This window comes from Mus pahari, chromosome X (assembly GCF_900095145.1).
Source record: "Mus pahari chromosome X, PAHARI_EIJ_v1.1, whole genome shotgun sequence".
Taxonomy (NCBI): Eukaryota; Metazoa; Chordata; class Mammalia; order Rodentia; family Muridae; genus Mus; species Mus pahari.
The window spans coordinates 14,899,074-14,919,925 of NC_034613.1; the positions used below are offsets into that span (position 1 = coordinate 14,899,074).

General features: G+C 36.2%; 1 non-coding gene across 1 annotated transcript; it reads left to right on the forward strand.

Moving 5' to 3' along the window:
* Positions 1-2,021: 2,021 nt before the first annotated feature.
* LOC115063284 lies at positions 2,022-2,130 on the forward strand. The gene has a single exon (XR_003843147.1). It is a non-coding gene; the product is annotated as a U6 spliceosomal RNA (small nuclear RNA).
* Positions 2,131-20,852: the final 18,722 nt, after the last annotated feature.

Below are 20,852 nucleotides of genomic sequence, written 5' to 3' on the forward strand. Positions count from 1 at the left end.
ACATGTATAAAAATTTGAAACAGAAAATATCATTAAAATTTACATAAAAATGTACAAATAACAAATTATTCCTTATTTGTTTTGAATATATTTGCTAATTTGCTTTTATACTAATGCTCATTTCTCCCCCTCTTAAACATAAACTCCTAAAAAAGCAGGGCATACTTTCCCTTGTTCAACAATGTATTCCCAGTATTTATTACAACACTTATCACATAACAGGTAGTGAATATACAGATGAACACATGAGCATTAGAAAGTAATACAGTAGGCTAAGAAAGCTAGATGAGAGATTAAGGCTGAAACCCTCAGGCTAAAAACAGCACCTAACACAAAACCCCAGCATAAGAAAAGAAGTCACAGGAACAAAAGAAAATCTGATTTTTGTTTTTACTGATATACAAGGTCAAATCATGATGGGGATGCTTAACTACTGCCGAGTGGCATCTCATATTCATTATCTTAAGTAGGAGACCTAGAGTGAAATTGTAGGTGATAAAAAAAATGCCCTCAGTTGTGAGAACTGGCATGTTCTGGGGACAGAAAATGACAGAGTCCAGCAGGTTGTCATTGAATATGATGTAAGATACATCCTTGTGGCCAAAGCTTTCTTGATGATTCAAATTGCCCAACATGGGTGTGAGATTCATTAGTGGTTGAAGACACCTAATTATGTTGGTGTGAGGCCACTAAGAATCAGACCTTAATTATGCCTTACCACCTGTTCTCCCAAAAGTCCAGCCAAAATTCAAGATTCTCCTTGGATTCTCATGATTTTTCTGCTGCTTCTGGGAACTCAATAGCCAATTTCTGACACCAACAGACGAACTATCTCCAGAGTAGGTAAAGTGGTAGTCTCCAAAGATTTGGAAGTGTGAGCTAAAAGTCTCTTGCCCCTGTCACTGAGCTCCAAAATTTTGCTTTCTTAGCAAGGTATCTAAATATGCATTAAAAATTGAACACTTCCTCCACATGTTGACACACACAGTGGATTGAAATGAATACAGCCAAGAAAAAAGAATTTAATAGGTTTTTACTCTTTCATTTGGAAGTTGAATGTGGAAGCTTGCTAAGCCAATTTAATCTCTCTTACTTTCTAGAGTCAATATTTGCATTTATCCTGAAGCCAAGGAAGTGATTGTAATTATTTAACATTCAAGATATAGGTAAGAGAATTGAGCTAGGCAAAAGAAACCTTAGATGTTAGATACATTATAGTCAACCTGACATTTTAGCTTTGTGAACGTATTTTGTAGACTTCAAACAACAATTGTAGCACTTAAAATAAAAAGCAAATAAAATAGCAAATAAAACCTTGTTGTGACTTGAAATGAAAAATGTCTTTCCAAGAATTCGATTAGTTCATATACGGAAAGCATTAAAACTACTATGCAATTTCTAATCATTTCTAAAACACTGAGGATTCCTCCAATAATTTTACTAGACATATATTATTATATATATTTAGTTTGGTGCGAATTCTCACAAGTCATTGATATACATTGTTTTAACACAATTATGGCTTATACCATATGTCTCTTTCAAAGTCTTAAGCCTGACTTCTTGTAATGAACCAGTTCAGCCTGCACACAGAAAATTTGATGGCCACTTTCCTTTACTGCCATGAGTTCTCCATAGCACACCTGAACAATAGAAAATATCATTAAAATATTGTATTCATTGACTGATTTCTGTGTTGATGAGTTGCACCAGATTATTAAAGACAGGGAGATGATTCATTCTTAAATGACAAGCACCTCACATAATACATGACATATAGACATGTCCCATAAAAGTTCATTGAAAAAAATAGAATTTCATACATATCAATTTATCAATTAATGGTAGTCAGTGAGGGCACACCTCTCTAATCCCAGTACCAGAGACAGAGGCAGGTAGATCTCTGAGGTTGAGGCTAGCCTAGTCTACAGAGTAAGTTCCAGGATGGCCAGGACTGTACACAGAATCCATGTCTCAAAAACATCAACTTATGTAACCTAATTATTAAATTATGCAACCTAGTGCTCGCTTCGGCAGTACATATACTAAAAAATTGGATCCATACAGAGAAGATTAGCATGGCCCCTACAAAAGGATGACACACAAATTCATGAAGTGTTTCATAAAAAAATTATGCAACCTAGTTTATTTGATTCAAGAATCTCCCACACATTTTTTACTTGCAAATGACATCAAAGAAGAGGTACTGAACATTAATAACACTCTTAATTTGTTCACATGGAATCAGTCCTCCTTGGGATTTTAGTCAGCTTGGAGAGAGAATAACAATCCTGAAACATATTGTCTGCATTTGCTCATAAATTGGGTTCATAGATGGATGCAAGATGGTTGAAGTGACATTAAGGAGCCAAGACTGGAACTGAACCTTGAAAACTCTGTTTGGCAAGACACAAAGGATAACAAGTTGAGGGCACGATACAAGCAAAGGAAGGCCAAGTCATAGAAATCATTGTAGCATGAGATATTAGACAACTGGGAGCTAATTTTGCAAGGCAATAGAAGGGCACTGAGTTCCTGGGTAAAGCATGAAAAGGAATAAAGAACACCAAAGAAAGCAGATAAACAACCAATATGATTTTGTGGAAGAAAACTGTGAGATTTAAAAATAATATGTATATATTCTGAACCACTACATTAAAAAAAAAAAAACCAACTATGTTAATCTTTGCAGAAGACCCCACATGAGAAATATATGCAGAAAGGGAGTGGAGTATATATAATCAAAGCACCTCAAATGTCAGTATGTAGAGTTTTTAAAAAAAGAATAATTAAAAAAAATTAAAGAAATGTTCAGCGGTATCTTTTTATCAGCTAGGTTCCGTTATAAAACATAACAATAAAACCAGTATTTGGGTGGAGAGTGAGTGAAAGGGTACAGCTTTCTAGTAGAACAGGAAGAAGAATTTCACCATTGTTCATTGCAGAACTTTCTGCTGAGAGATTGCTATACTGAAATACTTTAATAATAGGACAGTGTCTGCCTTGTTTTCTTTCTATCAATGGCATACAGTAGAGTGACAGCAAATTTTATCACTCTAAATTTCCTTGATTTTATTAGATGATTTTCTGATTCTTTGATAAAATATAATGACTAAGGCAACTTACAGAAGAAGTCATTTATTTACCCTAGCTTACAATTCTAGAAGGGGAGGAGTCCATGATGGTGGAGAGACGTTATGGTTTTATATGATAGTTATGGTGGAGCATAAAAGGAAGCTGAGAAGCCGGGCAGTGGTGGCACACACCTTTAATCCCAGCAATTAGGAGGCAGAGGCAGGCGGATTTCTGAGTTCGAGGCCAACCAGGTTGGTCTACAAAGTGAGTTCCAGGGCAGCCAGGGCTACACAGAGAAACCCTGTCTCAAAAACCAAAAAAAAAAAAAAAAAAAAAGGAAGCTGAGAGCAAACAAGAAGCAGAGAATGCCTGAGACTATGGAGGACATTTCTCATTCAAACTCCTGTGACAATAAAAAACAAACAAACAACAAAAAAAAAAACAAAAAAAACAAAACAATATCCTGAAAGTTAAAATAGTTATTTATACAAAATTAACCCTGAATATAATATTTTACTACTATTATGATGTGCAGTGCATATAATATACAGCAGGACTGGATGCTTTGTATAGGAGATGAAGGCAAAATGAGATTAAACCTTTTGACCTAAGGACCATAGTGAATTTAGTTGAGGATGCTTCCATTTCATAGCTGTGTCACATAATATCCATACTATTATGGCATTGTATTTGTTTCTTGCTATATGTCTAATAGGGGAGATACATAGTATATATATAAGCTTCATTTTATAGACACTTGCAAACAGTGATTAATTTTAATGCTCACAATCATGACGATCTTGTATTGCCTTATATATAGGCAGGATACCAGAGTAAAACTGTGAAAAGAGGTTCACAGAAAAGTCAAGTATATGCAATGGAATTGCATTGCCCTGTGTAAATGGGGGAAAATGGCACTCGAGATAATGGAGCTTTGGAAAGCATGACTGTACCACTTATTTCCTTACTCAATGCTCAGAAGATTCTTGCTTAAAAAGACTGGTAGGATACCCAAATTAAGATTATAAAAGGGAGATGCAAGGTAGCCTTTTGGATAGTTAGGAAGAAATTCTTGGTTCAATGAAAGCAATCAGGTACATTCATTTAATAAATTATTACTAGGCATATATTATGTGCCAAGCTCTGCCTAAGTTCTAATGATACATATAAAGTCCATGTCTAAATTATTACATACTAGACTCTGTCAAGGTCTAAAACTATAAACTCACATTTCTTCCCGTTGACAAGATGGTGAAGTAGTGAAAAAGACAAACAAGAAGATAGATAATATTCATTATGGGGACCCACTATCAGTGTCATTAGAATGTTCTCTATTGATATCTACTATAGAGGCAAACTTCGCCATTCTCACAGCATGGTATTTGTACAAGGATAATTCCTGTAGCAGTATTTATAAAAACAAAACATAGAGACAACCTAAATGTCTTTCAATGCTAGACTGTATACATAAACCTAAAATACTATGAACCAGCAATTAAAAAGCCTGAGGTAAATATGAGGTTTGTGATAGTTCTTTTCTGAAAGATATTACAAGAAAATGTAAAACAGATATATAAACAATGTCACTGGCAGAGGACACAAAAGAAGTGGCTATGAATCAAGGAATATAGGAAGTCTTGAAGCTACAAAACACAAGAAAATTGCCCCTATAGTTTCTAGAAAGGAAAACAATCCTGCGCACATCTTAAATTTATCCCAGTGAGATTACATTTGACATTTAAACTGTGAAATTGTACAATAATAAAAGAATGTTGCCTAAAGCCACAGAAATTGGGGTAATTTGTTACAGCCAATAAGAATCTTAGACAGAGAGATGGGGGCAGAAGCCAGATCACAATGGGATGAATGGTGACAGGGAAGTAAGAACATGCAGGTGACATGGACGCCTACCACACTCAAATTTTTTCATTGTAATTGAAAATATATTAATAATGGAAAGAGCATAGAAGTTTGAGGCAGAAGTATAGCAATAGTTTTAAAGGGGGATGATAGATGAGCATACTTAAATGCTCATAGGAAAGAGAAAAAGCATGAAAAGGAGACAAGAGACAAGATAATTATGGAAGAAGACTCTTGGGAAAGCTTGAGTGGAGAAGAGTGGAAACAAAAGGATATGAAGCCAGTGATGGAAAAAAAAGGAACTGGGGAAAGGGTTGGGATGGGGGCTTCCAGACCTAGTCTAATGAGAGGAACATGAACGCTCTCACCCCATACACATCTGATTGTCCTTCCCTGGATGGCTAAAACTATCTTAAAGGCCTAAAAAAGCAGAATAGATGATTGAAGTCTGGGGAAATTAAGGGATTTACTTAAAAAATCACAGAGATTTCCCTAAGTCTCCATTTCCTCAACTGTGACATAGTAAATGTGATAACATGTGTAACTGAAATGTCTGTCACACTGTAATTATAATTGTAATAGGATAAGGATAGTACTTCTAATAATCTAGCCAGCTAGGGTTTAGAAGCATGGATATCTAATTAGACAAGCCTAGGTTTGTGTCTCAGTTTTGCCATTTACTAGCTATATATATGGTGTTTATGCAGTATCTACTACATATATATTCTGACTTCAGTTGCTTCATCTTTCTATTATGCTACAATAAGTACCTTTAAGAATCATACAAATTCCCATTCTGAGGCTAAGAATTGAGCTCCATAATCAGTCAAGCTTTAAGGATGATGAAGGACAGAAGAAATACAGTATTTGGAACTTGTGGTCCCCCCACTAAAAATCATATTTGTATATCTATAGTTGTGTGAACAAGATTGAGAGAGTAGAAAAGTTAACAGCTCAGATTCAGCTATCAAAAGATCAACACAAAATCCAACAAAAAAATTTGAAAAGCTCATTTTTTTCTACCTTGATGACTATGTAAATATTCATGCTAGTATTTGATGATGGTACTGTATTTGAATAAAAAACCACTAAATTTTTTAATCAAGTCAAACATCATGTGCAACAGACATAATCTTTCCTTTCAGAGTTTTCTGAGTGGATGATGGGGTGTTGTCTGGTGTATCAGTGATTGGGTATTTACTTGAACAGTTAAAATTCATTTCTGCTTTTCATCATTCTGAAGGGACATTGATTTCAATAAAAACCTCTAAATGAGAAGAACAAGACATCTAAATCCACAAAGTAAAAATGAATGGAGGAAGGTCCATAAAGTTCAAGGAGAAGTCAAGAGGGGAGATGTGAAAGAGTTTAGTTGCAATGATTGCCTGCAGACTCAGTATGGGCTGTCAAGTATGCTGTTTGAGAGTAACAGCAGCACAATATGTCATTGCTCAAGCAGGCTCACTATCAGAAGAACTACACGAAGTCATCTCCCTGCTGCTTCCAAACATTCCAAATTCCAAGCCCCAATATGCACATTCCATCTCATGAGGTAGCAGAGGAATGATGGACTGTTCCAGAAATATCCTTACTGAGGGCAGAAAGAGCCTTAATGTCTCTGCAGAATTCTTTAACTCTTGCTTGTTTATTTGACACAGAGAGCAGAAGACTGCCCAAGAGTATGTTGTCCCTTTAGGCTCTATTTCACTCTCCAATGTCAGTATCATTTTAAAATGGGGGCTAACCAGTAGTATTTTTTCTTTAAATAAATAAATAAATAAATAAATAAATAAATAAATAAATAAATAAATAAAATGGACGGCTACCAGTTATGTCTCACACTTTTTGAGAGTCTCAAAACTCTTCTCTCTATGCCACCTTCTCAAAGCATACATGTTTTGTTTTAGCCTGAGAGATGTTGTCTCTCTCTCAGAATTTTTTAGTAAAGGAATATGCACAAATAATAAATTATTTTAATGATCCTACTTGCAGGAGGATCTCATATTTTACTTAAATTAATATCAGCATATGCCTGAACAACTTTTTAATGGCTTTGGAAAGATCTATTACAGCCTCTGAAATCTGTACAAACACTAAAAATTTCTTTGTGTAAACTTCAACTATGATCAAACTTTGAATTACTAGCCACCCTTTCTCTATATTACTGTTTTGAATTAACAGAAGCCTGAACCCCTTACCAAGAGCTGGCAAAACTACACAGTAGAAAACATTCATCTTCCTTTTACTTATGTGATCAAGGATAGCACAAGAATTATTATCCCCATTTTATAGCAGGAAATAATAAGGAATTGGAATATAAATGATGTGCTACACAGAAGGATTGAAGCAGAAAAGTGAGGCTTATTAAAACCTGATAGAAGATCAGAAAACTAAGCAACCTAACAGAACTGTGATATTGGAGATCTTCTGGAGATACTCTTAATCAAAAGCTGTTGTGAAGCATGTGTGTATTATCGAGTTTATTATCATTAAATGCAAAGATATCAACACTTTAAATCTTCATAGACTCAGACACCCAGTGAAGGATATGCAACAGATTCTTGAGCTCACACAGCAGTTATTGCTTAAGAAAGCCTGTTTCTTAGGGTTAAGTACTCCTGTAAGTCACAGGAATATGGCAGACTCCTCAGGCTATCCGAAAAGCAGCAACTGGACAAAGAAGACTTCTGTGGAGCAAGGACAAGGATTCTCCCCCGGAGTAGAGAAGTAATGGAACCTCTAGAATGCGACATCACTAGACCATTCTTTTTAATCTTGCCTGCAATTAGCTAGGTAGGGAATTAAAAGAATGACCAATCAAGAGCTGAATTTCTCTTGTGGGTAGATAAGAGTATGGAGGTGAGAGATGTTTATCTCATTCTAGTCCAAGAGATGCCACATTGGAATTCAGAAACTTGTTTTGAAATATACTTGCTACTTAGTCTTCGAGGAAATTGCTCATGTTGTCTGAAACTTATTCCCACAGACAAAACTGGATCTACACAGAGGACAGTTGAAAGGATAAAATGAGCAGGATAAAAGATAAAGTATTTCAAGATGAGGCAGGGTAGAACTACCACTGTAACTAAGAAGACAAATGGGGAAATTGTCCTTCAGCCTACATTCTGGCTGGGAGTCAGGAATATTAACCTAATGGGTAAAATCAAAACTGCCTGCAGAGATAATGTTTGCCTTTGTAAAGACATCTCAATCAATGATTTTGAGGTTGATCATCTCAGTTGAAGTTTACACAATGAATTTAACTAACTCTCATTCTCAAATCTAAACAAATCACCTCTCTATTTCATTTACAAAAGAAAATTGCTTAAGAATTAAGTAAATCATCATATAGATGTGTGTGTGTGTGTGTGTGTGNAGAGAGAGAGAGAGAGAGAGAGAGAGAGAGAGAGAGAGAGAGAGAGAGAGAGTTTATTTATTGTTTGAACTTAATCTTTAAACCTTGTGAATTACCTCCTTTGAGCAAAGCTAACTTAGGAAGCCATGAAGGTATGTCCATTGTTATGGTAGACACCATAGCACCACCTTCTTTGAATATCAAAGTTTAAAAATGATGCATGTACTACCCTTATCTCTATTTACTTAATAAGCTTTATTGATTTTTAGTAGTCTTAAAATGAGTGGCCATCCCTAAGAAGGGGATTCCTTGATATACTGGTGACAGTGCTTGTCTGAATCTCTCCATTACCACTGACAAATACTTGTTTTAATTTAGCTTAATTTAATGTGTATGAGTTTTCTCCTGCATGTACTTCTCTGTGTCCCATGTCTCCCTGGTGTCCATAGATGTCACAAGAGAACACTGGATCCTCTGGAACTGGAGTTGCATGTGATTGTTAGCTACATGTGTGTGCTGGAATAGAACCTAGGTCATGTGCAAGAACAGCCATTGTTCTTAAGTGCTGCACCCTCCCTGAAAATTATCAGCTGCTGTTAATATCCATGGTCACCATTAATGTCTGGATCCTCACTCCAACACAACATTCAGTGGCCTGTGAGTTTTTTTTCCTGCCTCCAACCTCTCATAAACCTGCACTAGCCAGGAGAGAATGTATTTTTATCTATGCACTGATCACAAGATACCTCTCTATTCAAAGGAAATGAGCCCAAAAGGAAATGAGTATGGAGTTAGGCTAGCACCCTGATCTTAATCTACTTATGTTTCTGGATTCCTGCCTGCCTTGGTCTCCAAGATCTCATTCATTCTCTGTGTAATGCTTGTATGATTGGAGTTCCAGCATTTGATTTACGTCTGACCATGCATAATCCTATACTACTCCTTGCCATGATTTATTGGCTTCCATATATTGGCTCATGTTAACCTTCTGGCAATTGCTAACATAGGAAATGTTCTGATTGCCAATCTAGAAACAAATTCCTATTTTAGGTTGCCAATCTGATAATTCCTAATGTAATTCTTGTCTTACCAGGTTATGATGTTAAAAGACAACAGAAATAAGGTTTGCTTTGGAGGAGCCAATTAGTAGAAACAATTGGAATCACCACATTTGGTGTCTGATTTTTGCCAGTCCTATCCAGTAATGGTGCCAAATACATAAGCAAAGAACACACAGGGCTGCATTAGTTCTATTACTTAGGAGCGAGTTCACAGCCATCTGTAATCACCAACTCATTTGGCACCAGTAAGTAAGCTTGTAAATAACTCTATAGCAAAATAATACACTTTATAATAGCACGCTAGAAGACAGCATGAGTTAGAAATTATAGTCTCTGTCATGTAAGGCAGCAATGCAAGTACAGGCTAAACCTGAATATTCCAGTAAGGAATTTATTTGTGATAAAGAGGAGAATAAATTGAAGTAGTTGCAGGAAGTATCATGTGACAGTTTATGTGAAGAAGAGCGCCTGAGGTCAGAATTTATATGGTGAGAAAAAGAATTAAGCTTTCAAGTGTTAACACCTGACACCTTTTCATAAGATTACTGGGAAACAGACATCAAAATGACCTCCAATCTTTGAGCTTCTTGGACTTCTGCCACTTTCGTTTCTGGAGCATGAGCTTGCCAAGCCAGTTACATAAATGAGCCAAGATGATGGTGTACAATGGAACCCTTGGGGATGGACACAGTAGGGTCTATGAGAAAAAAAAAGCCTCTGTGGTCTTTGTGAGTTTAAATACCTCAAGCAAACCAAGAAGTAACACCATAGAGCAGAAAAAAGTATCTCCTGCAGAGGATTCATATCAAATAAAATACAGTTAGTTTGAGGCATGTTTTTTCTTCTTTTTGTTTACTTAATCTTTGATGACTTTTTCTACTGGTAATCTTTTAAAAAAATTATATCAAATTCTGTATTAAAATGTTACTTTATGTTATAGAGCATGAGCCATATGATACACTTATTATTCTTCTCTGGTTATGTCTCAACATCTAGAAAAGGGAAGTGTTCAGTTTGAAAGTACAGGCAGAGATTAGAGAGCTAAGTTGCACGTAATGTGCTGGCCAGTACATCCAAAGCACCTCTCCTCATGAGCAAACTGAGAAAGAGTCTGCAGAGAATTCTAGGATATCTTTTAAGGAGTATCAGAAAAGAAACTGCAGAAATCCCACTCAAAAAGAATTCCCTTTTTTCCTTTTGCCTATATACCTTACAAATAAAGATTCATCACCTGTATTGTCCGTCTCATAAAAGATAGCACCATTATAATTATGTGTTCATTGTCCATTTTGTCTACTAGACTCAAGATAGCATGAGGACAAAGACTACATCTGTCATGTCAAAACATATTAATGTTTGCACGTACTGGCTTAAGACACCATTAAAAAGAAAATTCTCCTCCAAGTGTTTATTTACATATCCACAGGGATGAATCAACCTAAATTTCTATACTCACCACAATATGTGTTGTCTCCCTTCAGCCTTGAAGCAGGCTATCGCAGACCTCTGCTGCCGCTAAGCACAGGGCCACCTGGAATGGTACCTTCTGACCTGTCAGGCCAGTTCTTTGTTTACACTTGCCACTGCTCTTCAAAGCGTCACCACTGCCTGCTGAGAAGACTTTTAGAAGTTCCAGAGACAACATTCTCAAGATCTGCCTACCGGCTCTCACCTGAACACACGCTCCCAAATGGGTGGTGGGGGATGGCCTTCCCCTGCTATATAAACTCTGAACTTTATTAAACTTGTGGGCTTTGATCAGAACACTTTTGTCTTAGCCACATTTTCTTTCTCGCCGTCTTTTCCCCTTACAGCCTCAGCCTGCCTTTCAAGACAGAGCCAGTTCGAGTGTGGCTGCGGGCGGCCCTCTCAAATATGATCACATTTCTATGTAAAGTAAGTTATGGGGAGCAGTAAGGTATGATATAGACCCAGATATAATATGGTACTAGGCAAGTAAAGTGGTAACCTGATGTCATTTGGAGACGGAGTGGTAGTTAGAAGGATCTAGAAGAAAACAATGATTTTACTGAGCTAACTTGAACCCAAGTAGAAGTGACTACAGGTGCATCAAACACTGTTTCCTTGACAGTCTACTTCATCCCAGCAAATAAATCTTCTCCTAAAGCAATTCATCTTCCCATTTCATTGCCAGATACTACACTACTTGTCTTATTTGCTTCATTCTCTGGAAGCTTTATGATAGCAGCCAATACAGAATTCACACGTGCATGAAAGTAATTAGTCATCTTATATCCCCTTCTATTTAAATTGGGGATTTCCCCCCCATGCTTTATCCTTTAACAGTCCCCATGGGTTAATGCTCTCCTGGAGAGATGATTTGTATTTATCAGAAATGTATTAAAAATCACAGCATAATAGAGAAGAAATCTAGAGTGCAGTGATGCTGGTTCCTATTAATCTGTAGCTAGGGGGTGTTTTATTTAAGGCCTATAGAAACTCACTGTGTGAATGTGAATTCATTTGCTGTCTCCCTGTGTGTATGTTCTCATAAATATTGAAAATATCCCAGTGATTATGAAATGTTTGTATGGAGGAGGATTGACACACAGTACAATTCCCAGTAGGCCTTTTCAAGCTGTTCCCATCCCCAAGGGGACACTATAAGTTCCCTCATTCTGCTCTCCCCTCCAAGTTTAAAAATCACTGAGGAGTAAAGAATGATGTTATTGATGGATGTCAATTTCACAGTGTGGAGGCAGAAGGCAAGTTGAAGACCAGTATATTAAGCTCTAGATTAATAAGGGAAATGCTTCCCCCTTCTGTCCCACCAGTTTTACACTGCTATTCCCTTGAACATCCCATTGGGAAATGTATTATCAGACCCACTAAAAACTGCCTCCAGAAAAAACAATTAGTCAAAATTCGAATTCTCGATAAATCATATATAGTTTGGATGTTCCTAAATCTTTCACAAAGTGACTCCCCTCCCTGCAGCCCCAATGTATGTCCTCACTCTTCAGTCCCTTGACCTATTGGATCTCCAGGAAGGGTTATTACACTTATTGTAGGCTATTTATGTCCATTCTGTTTAAAATCTGTCAATGAATTCAGGATTCCCTAAGAGTGTACAAACTATTATTTTTCATGTAATCCATATCTGCTTTAAAGCTCTTGTTTAGTTTAATTTCTATTCCATGTATTCATTTGTTGATGGCATGGGCCACAACGTAAGTGTGGATGTCAGAGAACAGCTTACACAAGTTGATTCTCTCTTTCCATCGTTTGTGTCCTAGTACACTAACTCAGGTTGTCTGGATTAACAGCAGGTGGTTATCTGCATGAAGCCCATACTAAGATTTTAAATTTTCTATTAAGAATGTCAAGCCTTGCTTGTAGACAGGAACCAAGGGTGGCAGTTCTTGGGGAGGTCCAGCCAGTAACTGACCAATGCAGAGGCAGATGCTTGGAGCCAACCATCAGGCAGAACTCAGGGAACCTGGTGGGGGAGCTGGCAGAAGGACTGAAGGAGCAGAGGGGGGATTGCAACCACATTAGAACAACATAGGCTGGCCTGACCACCCAGTTCTCCCAGAGACTATACCACCAACCAAGGAGTGGACCTAAAGGGATCTTTGTCTCCAGATACGTATGTAGCAGAGGATGGCCTTGCCTGACAGCCACGGGAGGGGAGGCCCTTGGTCCTGGGGATATTTAATTCCCCAGAGTAGGGGGATGATGGAGCGGTGGGGCTGGGGAGTGTGAGTGGGTGAGGGAGCACTCTCATACAGGCAAAAGGGAGGGGGGAGGGCAGATGTGGAATGGATGGGGGTGGTGGCAGAGGTGTAATTGGGAAGTGGGATATCATGAGATGGGGGGTTGGTGGAGGGGGTAACCAGGAAGTAGGATATAATTTGAGATGTAAATGAATGGAATGATTAATAATAATAAAAGAAAAGGAAAAGAAAAAAGGAAAAAAAAGAATGTCAAGTTTCTGCACTGGTGTATACCACTGTGTACCAGTCTTCCATGCTTTATACAATGAAATATGACCATTCACTTTCCAACTCTTCCACATCCTCCAAATACATCCTACCCAACTTCATGTGTGTGTGTGTGTGTGTGTGTGTGTGTGTGTGTGTGTGTGTGTNTNTNTNTATATATATATATATATATATATATATATATATATATATATATATATATATCACTAAGTACAGTTAACACTCTTACTATTTACTGCTTTTCACTTGGTAAATATCTGGTCATCCTACTTGCCCCTCCAGGATACCTTCCCCATCCTCCACAGTTTCTCCTTCCCATTTTATAGCATGTACATATTATGCACACTTCTATTGCTGCATATGGCATAGTGCAATATATTTGTCTAAAAAGTGTGCTGGCCTCACACTAGAATTTGAGGCTAGGGTCCAAGTCCATCATTGTGTTGCTCTATATCTCCAGCTTAGGTATGGGGATTGGCATAGAGCAAGCAGTCCATAGTACATGTTTGCAAACTGAATAAAGCAGGAAATAAAATGCTTCAAATGAAGCTCTACACTAATTTCACTTCTTAGAATTATATTTGAGTTCAAATTAATCTTCAACATTACTGGCACCAAGGCAAGTCACTAGACCTTCTCAAAGGTTATACAACAATGCCTTACACTCGGCTTGTGTCAGAATGCATGACTACTAAAACAACAACCTCCTACCTGACCTTGTGGATTCTGTTGCTCCATTCCTTCTAGCTAGTCTCTGTATTGATAAGGTCATCTTCTTAAAAATCATTCTACTCTGCCCTTCGCTGATAGGGCATGCTCACTGTCAGCACTATAAAGTCAACCTCCCTTAGCAAGGCATTCAGTAACAGCCTACAGTGCCTAGCTCATATGTCCTTGATATGAACTCTATTCAATGTTCTGAACAGAAGGGAGGAATAATTATCAAAGTATAAGAGTCAGTGATTGGCTATATACAAAATTGATGCCCCTAAATGATAAAAGTATCAGTAAGCTAAAAGACAAACAGCAAATGGGAAGACATACCCTTTTTATTTGTAGCAGAAAATAGAAGTTCTTTAATGTATAAGAACTCATACAAATCATCAATTAATTAAGAAAAAATCCTCAGAAGAAGTTAAAACTTGAGAAAAAAAATGGTTCACAAACACATATAATATGCCCTAATCCATGAAAAAATATAAATTAAGAAAATAATATAGTTCATGTATCAGAAGATCAAAGAACAAAAGAAACTTTAATTGAGGAAGGATGCAGATGAAAATAATTTGCATAAACTGTTGGTGTGACCGTAAATTTAGAAACCGTTTAAAGGAAATTTGATAATCTAAGAATTCCATAAAATGGAAATTCCATATAATTTTGGAGCTTGAAATGATTCTCTTCAAATGATTCTCTTCCACAGGAAAATAACATAATATATAAAAATAACTATATAAATATATTTAGCAACATTTTTGTAATTGTAATGGTCTTTAAAACCTAAATATTTAAAAGGAATAATTATATAGTCAGCTATACATCAGAATTAAAGTAGTATTAAAATGGTTATATAGTTTTACAAGAAAATATATCCATATTATATGTACACATACATAAAATTACAAAGAACTATATAGAGTAGGAATAAACTTCTATACAAATTATCAGCATTAATACAAATTTAATATGTAAACATTATAATGATATATTATTCATGTTTTACACATATAATTATTTTACACTTAAAATTTTTTAACATGATTCATTTGTAAAAGCCCTTCATTTAAAAGCTCATACATACCCTATGCTTACCACAGTGTTTTCCTGATTATTCCAAATGCAAATAATTTCATCTTCTCTATAAATTTTTAGCAGCATTTATTCATATGTTACTCAAATAACTCCTAAAAGGTTGTCTAATAAAGCACACATCCATTCAATTAGAGTGCAGGCTTAAAGGCATAGAAGCCTGTGCCAGACACTGAACACACCCTTGAATATTTGGATGGTATCTTCTAGAATAACAACGATGTTGAATCTCCTTTAGAGATTGCTCAGCTTTAAGTTATACTTTAATGTGACATAATTTTTTGAAAAGCTAAAGTTATTCTCTCTTGCAGTGCTTCTCTACTCTAACACCAATCCCATGATGTAAGTGAATTGTGAATCATTCTCCATCTTCTTTCCTTATTCTTAAAAAACAAAACAAAAACAAAAACACACAACTAAAACCAGATATGGAGGTGCATCTTTAATCCCAGCACTCAGGAGGCATGGGTGAATGAGGTCTGAGGTAAAGGCCAGCCTGGTCTACATGAGACGCTCCAGGCCAGCAAAGGCTACAATAGCAAGACCCCATATAATAAAATAAAAGCAAAATAAAAGCAGAACAATAACAGTACAATTTCTTGGAGATTTCTATTTACCAATTAATATATCCTCATCAATTTCAGCATATCTTTTTACATTCTTTTTAGATATATCATAAAGTCAGAAAATATGCTCCTGACAAAAATACATATTATACATGTTATATTAAGGAAGAAACCCATAATCATAAGCAAAATTTATTAAAAGAAAACAGCAAATGAAACTACAATCCTTCAGTCTTCTCACTAACTATAAATTTAGTCAGTTACCCTAAGATAGCCTCTAAAAGCCAAAGATCCAGAATACTGAAAAACATATACTAGTGTTCTTGACTGCTTTCTCAATTCAAAAGACAAGGTAAGACTGAATATTAGGGGAAAACAAACAAACAAAAATCAACAACAAGAACTGCCTCAGAGCTGTAAGGCAAAGATTCTAATCTCTCTTGCCTACTAAACAGTAATACTCATTTAAAATCTTCTTGATAACCCTATCTTGAGTAAAATGATGGTGTTTCATAAGCTCTAATGGGTTTTGCTACTCTAACCTACATTAACAGCTTCTATATCTGGTAAGTTGTAGGAATGAAGTTTTCCATTGCATAATGAACTTGACCTAATACAGTCATAGCATTGAACTATATTTTCTATAGAGACATCATCTGCTTTTCTTTGGGAGAACATCAGTGAAAACTCATTTCTGTCTTGCCTTTCTAATTCACCTCTATTTCACTTTCTTATATTAATATGGAATGGTGTCTGTCAGCTTTTTAAATACTCAAGTAATATATGAGTCTGGAGACATGGCTCAACACTAACTAGCACCGCCTGCTCTTGCAGAGGACCAGGGTTCAGTTCCAGTCCACATTTCATCTTAAAATTATTTGTAACTCCTGTCGCAGAGAGCTCAATACATTCTTCTGTCATTCACAGATACCAAGTATATACTTGATACCCTTATATACAATCAGACAAAACACTCATACACATAAAATAAAAAATTAAGTATTAATAAATATTTATTCTTTCTAGTCAATCTTCAACTTCAAGTTCTATAGAACCTATGGTTCCTGGTTCATTTTTAGAAAGTCCTTTTTCTGGAGTTTTAAGAAATTTTGTCTCCTGACATCAGCAGAATATTGCAGGCAGATATACACAGGTATTTTTGTAGGACATGTATTCCCTTTCAAAACATTTCTTATGTAGAATTCCAGTTGTAAACTCTATCTTGAGAATGGTCCTATCCCTCCTTTGTTCTGGTTTGGTTTCTTTTCGTTCAAGCAATTGCAAACATCCTTAACATTTCTTGGTTTTACTGTCTTCTAGAAGACTAACTATCCTGAACAACTTATCTGAATCAGCTCATCTTGGATTCTTTTTAAATTACGCTTATCTCGTGTCTCCACAGCTCAGAACATTTAATAGCCCTGTTCATTATACCCACTTACAGCTCTGCCAGCCTCCTCTATCGCGACTACCGTCCTACAATTCCACTTAGTGTTGTGTATTTCTGAACCACAGTCTCTGATTAGATAAACTTCCTGTGAAAGAACTTTGTTGTCATGTTTACATTTCAGTAATATCAGCGATGATAAGAAATAACAAGTACCGTTTTTCATGTAGAAGGTAGGTCAGTCTGCATTATTGTGTTTACATTGCAGAAAATTCTCTGCAGTGACCATTTTCTCCATTTTGTAGGTAAGAAAATTTAAGCAGAGACATTTAAGAGTTTATCCAAGACCACATGGCTATTAAATGACTGAGTTAAGATTTTTATTCAAGTCTATTGGTCTCTAAATCCAGGATCTGTTTCTGAGGTTTTGTTGTTGTTGTTTGTTTATTTGTTTTTGTTTGTTGTGTTTGGAGTGTGTATTGTTATTATTGTTGTTGTTGTCATTCATTTTACTGTTTTTGTTTTGCCTGCATATATATCTGTATTTCGGTGCACCACTTATATGATGGTTTAAATAGGAATGGTCCCCATAGACCCATGTGTTTGAATGTTTGGCCTATATGGACTGATACTAAGTGATTTGGCCTTGTTACTGTGGAAGCAGGCTATGCGGTCACATATGTTCAAACTACTTACTTACAGTGTGGCTCACAGTCTCCTTCTGCTGTCTATGAATCAGGCTGTAGAACTCTCAGCTCCTCTAGCACTACTTGCAAGCTACTATGTTTCCCATCATGATGATAATAGACTAAACCTCTGAAACTGAAAGCCAGCTCCAATTAAATACTTTTCTTTATAAGAATTACTGTGACCGTGTCTCAATTCCCCCTCCCAAAAAAAGAATTACTGTGAAGCAGATTAGTGAGTAGGGGGAGGGGGAGGGGGATGGAATAGGGAGGGTTTCTGGGGGGGAAATGAAGGAAGGAGATAAAATTTGAAATGTAAATAAAGAAAATATCTAATAAAATGGAAAAAAAAGAATTACTGTGGTCGTGGTATCTCTTCATAACAATAAAACCGTAACTAAGACAACTTGCATGTCTGATGTTGACAGAAAACCTGAAATGGGCATTGGATCCTCTGGAATTAGATTTACAGATAGTGCCTATCATCATGTATTGAGATTCTGGGAATCCAACCCAGGCCCTCCATTAGAGCAACCAGTGTTCTTTATCACTGAGCCATCTCTCTAACCTCTTTATGGTTTTGTATTTACAATCCTCCTTCCTCAGTCTTCCTATTACCTTAAAGTTGATATTCTCTTTTTATTCTTTGATAATTTCATAAAGTATATTTTGTCATATTTTTCATCCCCCATCTTCTCCCAAATTGTTCCCTTCCCTAGTCACCCAACTTCATGTTGTTTCTCTCTTAAAAACCAAACCACACAAAGCACAAAAACAAAAGAAAAAAAAACCCAAAAACCATGGGCTCTGATTTATGTTGGTCAACTACTCTTGAGAATAGCACCTTCCCTAGAGTATAGTTAATATGCATTGTGTCACTCCATTGAAGAAAATATATTGACTTATTGTCTTTCTCTCTCTTCCTCCTCCTCCTCCTCCTCCTCCTCCTCCTCTTCCTCTTCACCCCTCTCTTTCTCTCTTTCTCTTTCAACAGCTATCATTTGCAATTAGGTTCTTGCCTAGCAGTAGCACTTTGTGTCCTCTTCCACTCTTCCATGCTAGGATTTTATCCAGCTTTTGCTTGTATGAATTTTGTCTATGCTGTCAAAGTCTTTATGAATTCATATGTGTACCATCAGCCATGTTGTATTTAGAAAATCTGTCTCTCTAAATCATCTACCAACTCGTTCTTACAATCCTTTTCATCCAAATTGATCCCTGACCTTGAGGGAAAATATGTGATAAAGACTTTCTTTCCTAAGCTACGCATTCCAAAGTCTCACACTCTCTTCATGTTGTCCAGATACGGGACTCTGTGTTAACTGACAATGCCTGTAAGACAAATCTTTTATGAAGGTTGAACATAATGCTTATACTCTGAATCACAGTTAGATATATTTTAATATTTCTCTTCATGTTTTCAGATTTTCATTTTAGGACTGTAAGATCATTTTCATTACCTAAAACATTTAATTACACTATGAATGACATAGATATTCCAATTGCTTGTATATATGGACACACACACACACACACACACAAGTATATATATATATTATCAATGAAGACTTCTACGTGAATGTTTTAAAACATTCATCCACAAGAGTAAAAAGCCACAGGAAACTCATATATCAACATATGGATAGTGTTATACAATAAACTAGCACTCAGCAACAAAATTTCTAAAATAAGAAAAAAGATTATGAATCTCAGAAACAGTGTGATGAATGAGAGAATCTAAGCATAAGTCATTATATTCTATAGGATTCTAGTTGTAAGAAATTCTAGAAGATAAATCATCTATTGTGACACAAGGCAGGTTACCTCCTAGAAGAAAAACATAAGGAAATTACATGAAATAAGAGTAGTGCTATTAAGTATGAGAAAAGGATGGTCACAAGGAAGCATGTATGTGCCAGAGTTCATTTAGTTTTATAGTTAAAATGATGATTCAATAACATATTCAAAATGAACAAATAGGTAACTGAAGTATAAAAACTCTGCAGTACCAAAGGGTAGAAAATCAACTACAACAATCACTGAAAGATCCACTGTACATACCATTAAAACATGTAAATGTATTATTATGTCTGCAAATACAAATCTTTTCACTGCCCATTCTACATTTCCTAAAGTGTCAGGAGGGCACTGATGTTCAACCTTCTCTAACACTGTGACTTTTTAACACAATTCCTTGTGTCCTGGTCACCCCCAATCATAAAGTTATTTTCATTGCTACCTCATAACTAATTTTGCTACTGTTATGAATCTTACCATAAGCCTCTGTGTTTTCTGATGGTCACTACCCACAGGTTGAGAATCACTGCTTTAGGCTAAAGCAATGGCTTTCAAATGAGAGATAACAGGATCCTCACCTGACCTTTATCAGTATGTGATCACATATGGGAGAATCACACTGGAGCTTGTCATTGATACCTATTGGGTAGAGACTGAGATGTTATTAGATACTTTGTAGTGTTTAAGACATTGCCTACAATCAGTTAGTTATATGTCCTAAAATGCAAAAGTGGAGAAACTCAGGCAAAAAAAATTTACTTGTAAAGATTCTACTAAGGGGAAAATATGTGAACAAATAGACACATATGAAAGCCAATTGTTTCAGACAGCTGGCCTTTCTTAAAACAGAGAATAATATCTGAAAAGATGAGGATATGACAATGGGATTGGGGGGGTGGTATTGAGGTCCATCATTCAAGGGGAGCTTGGGTGGATATTCTAGAAATCTTCTGAAAAGCAGTCTCAAGACACTGAAAGAAGAGGGCCAAACACCAAAGATGTCAAAGACTTCAAAAGCTAAACTCTGTGACTACTTTACTGCTTTGCCTAAGGCTATCCCTCCAAGGAAGCAAGTAGTTCTTAATCTGAATTTTATTCCAGAAAAATAAGTTGGAGTAGAGGGCTTGTTGTTTTGCCTTAAGCTTGGAATTTTGTTTCTCTTTAAAATAAATATTACTCCCAAGAAGTCAAGCCACAGAGAAAGAAGTCACATTAAATAGAGACAAAAGAAGACGTTGCCCTGGCAACCCAAAGCACTTACAAGATTTCATCAAACTCATTGTACACTATT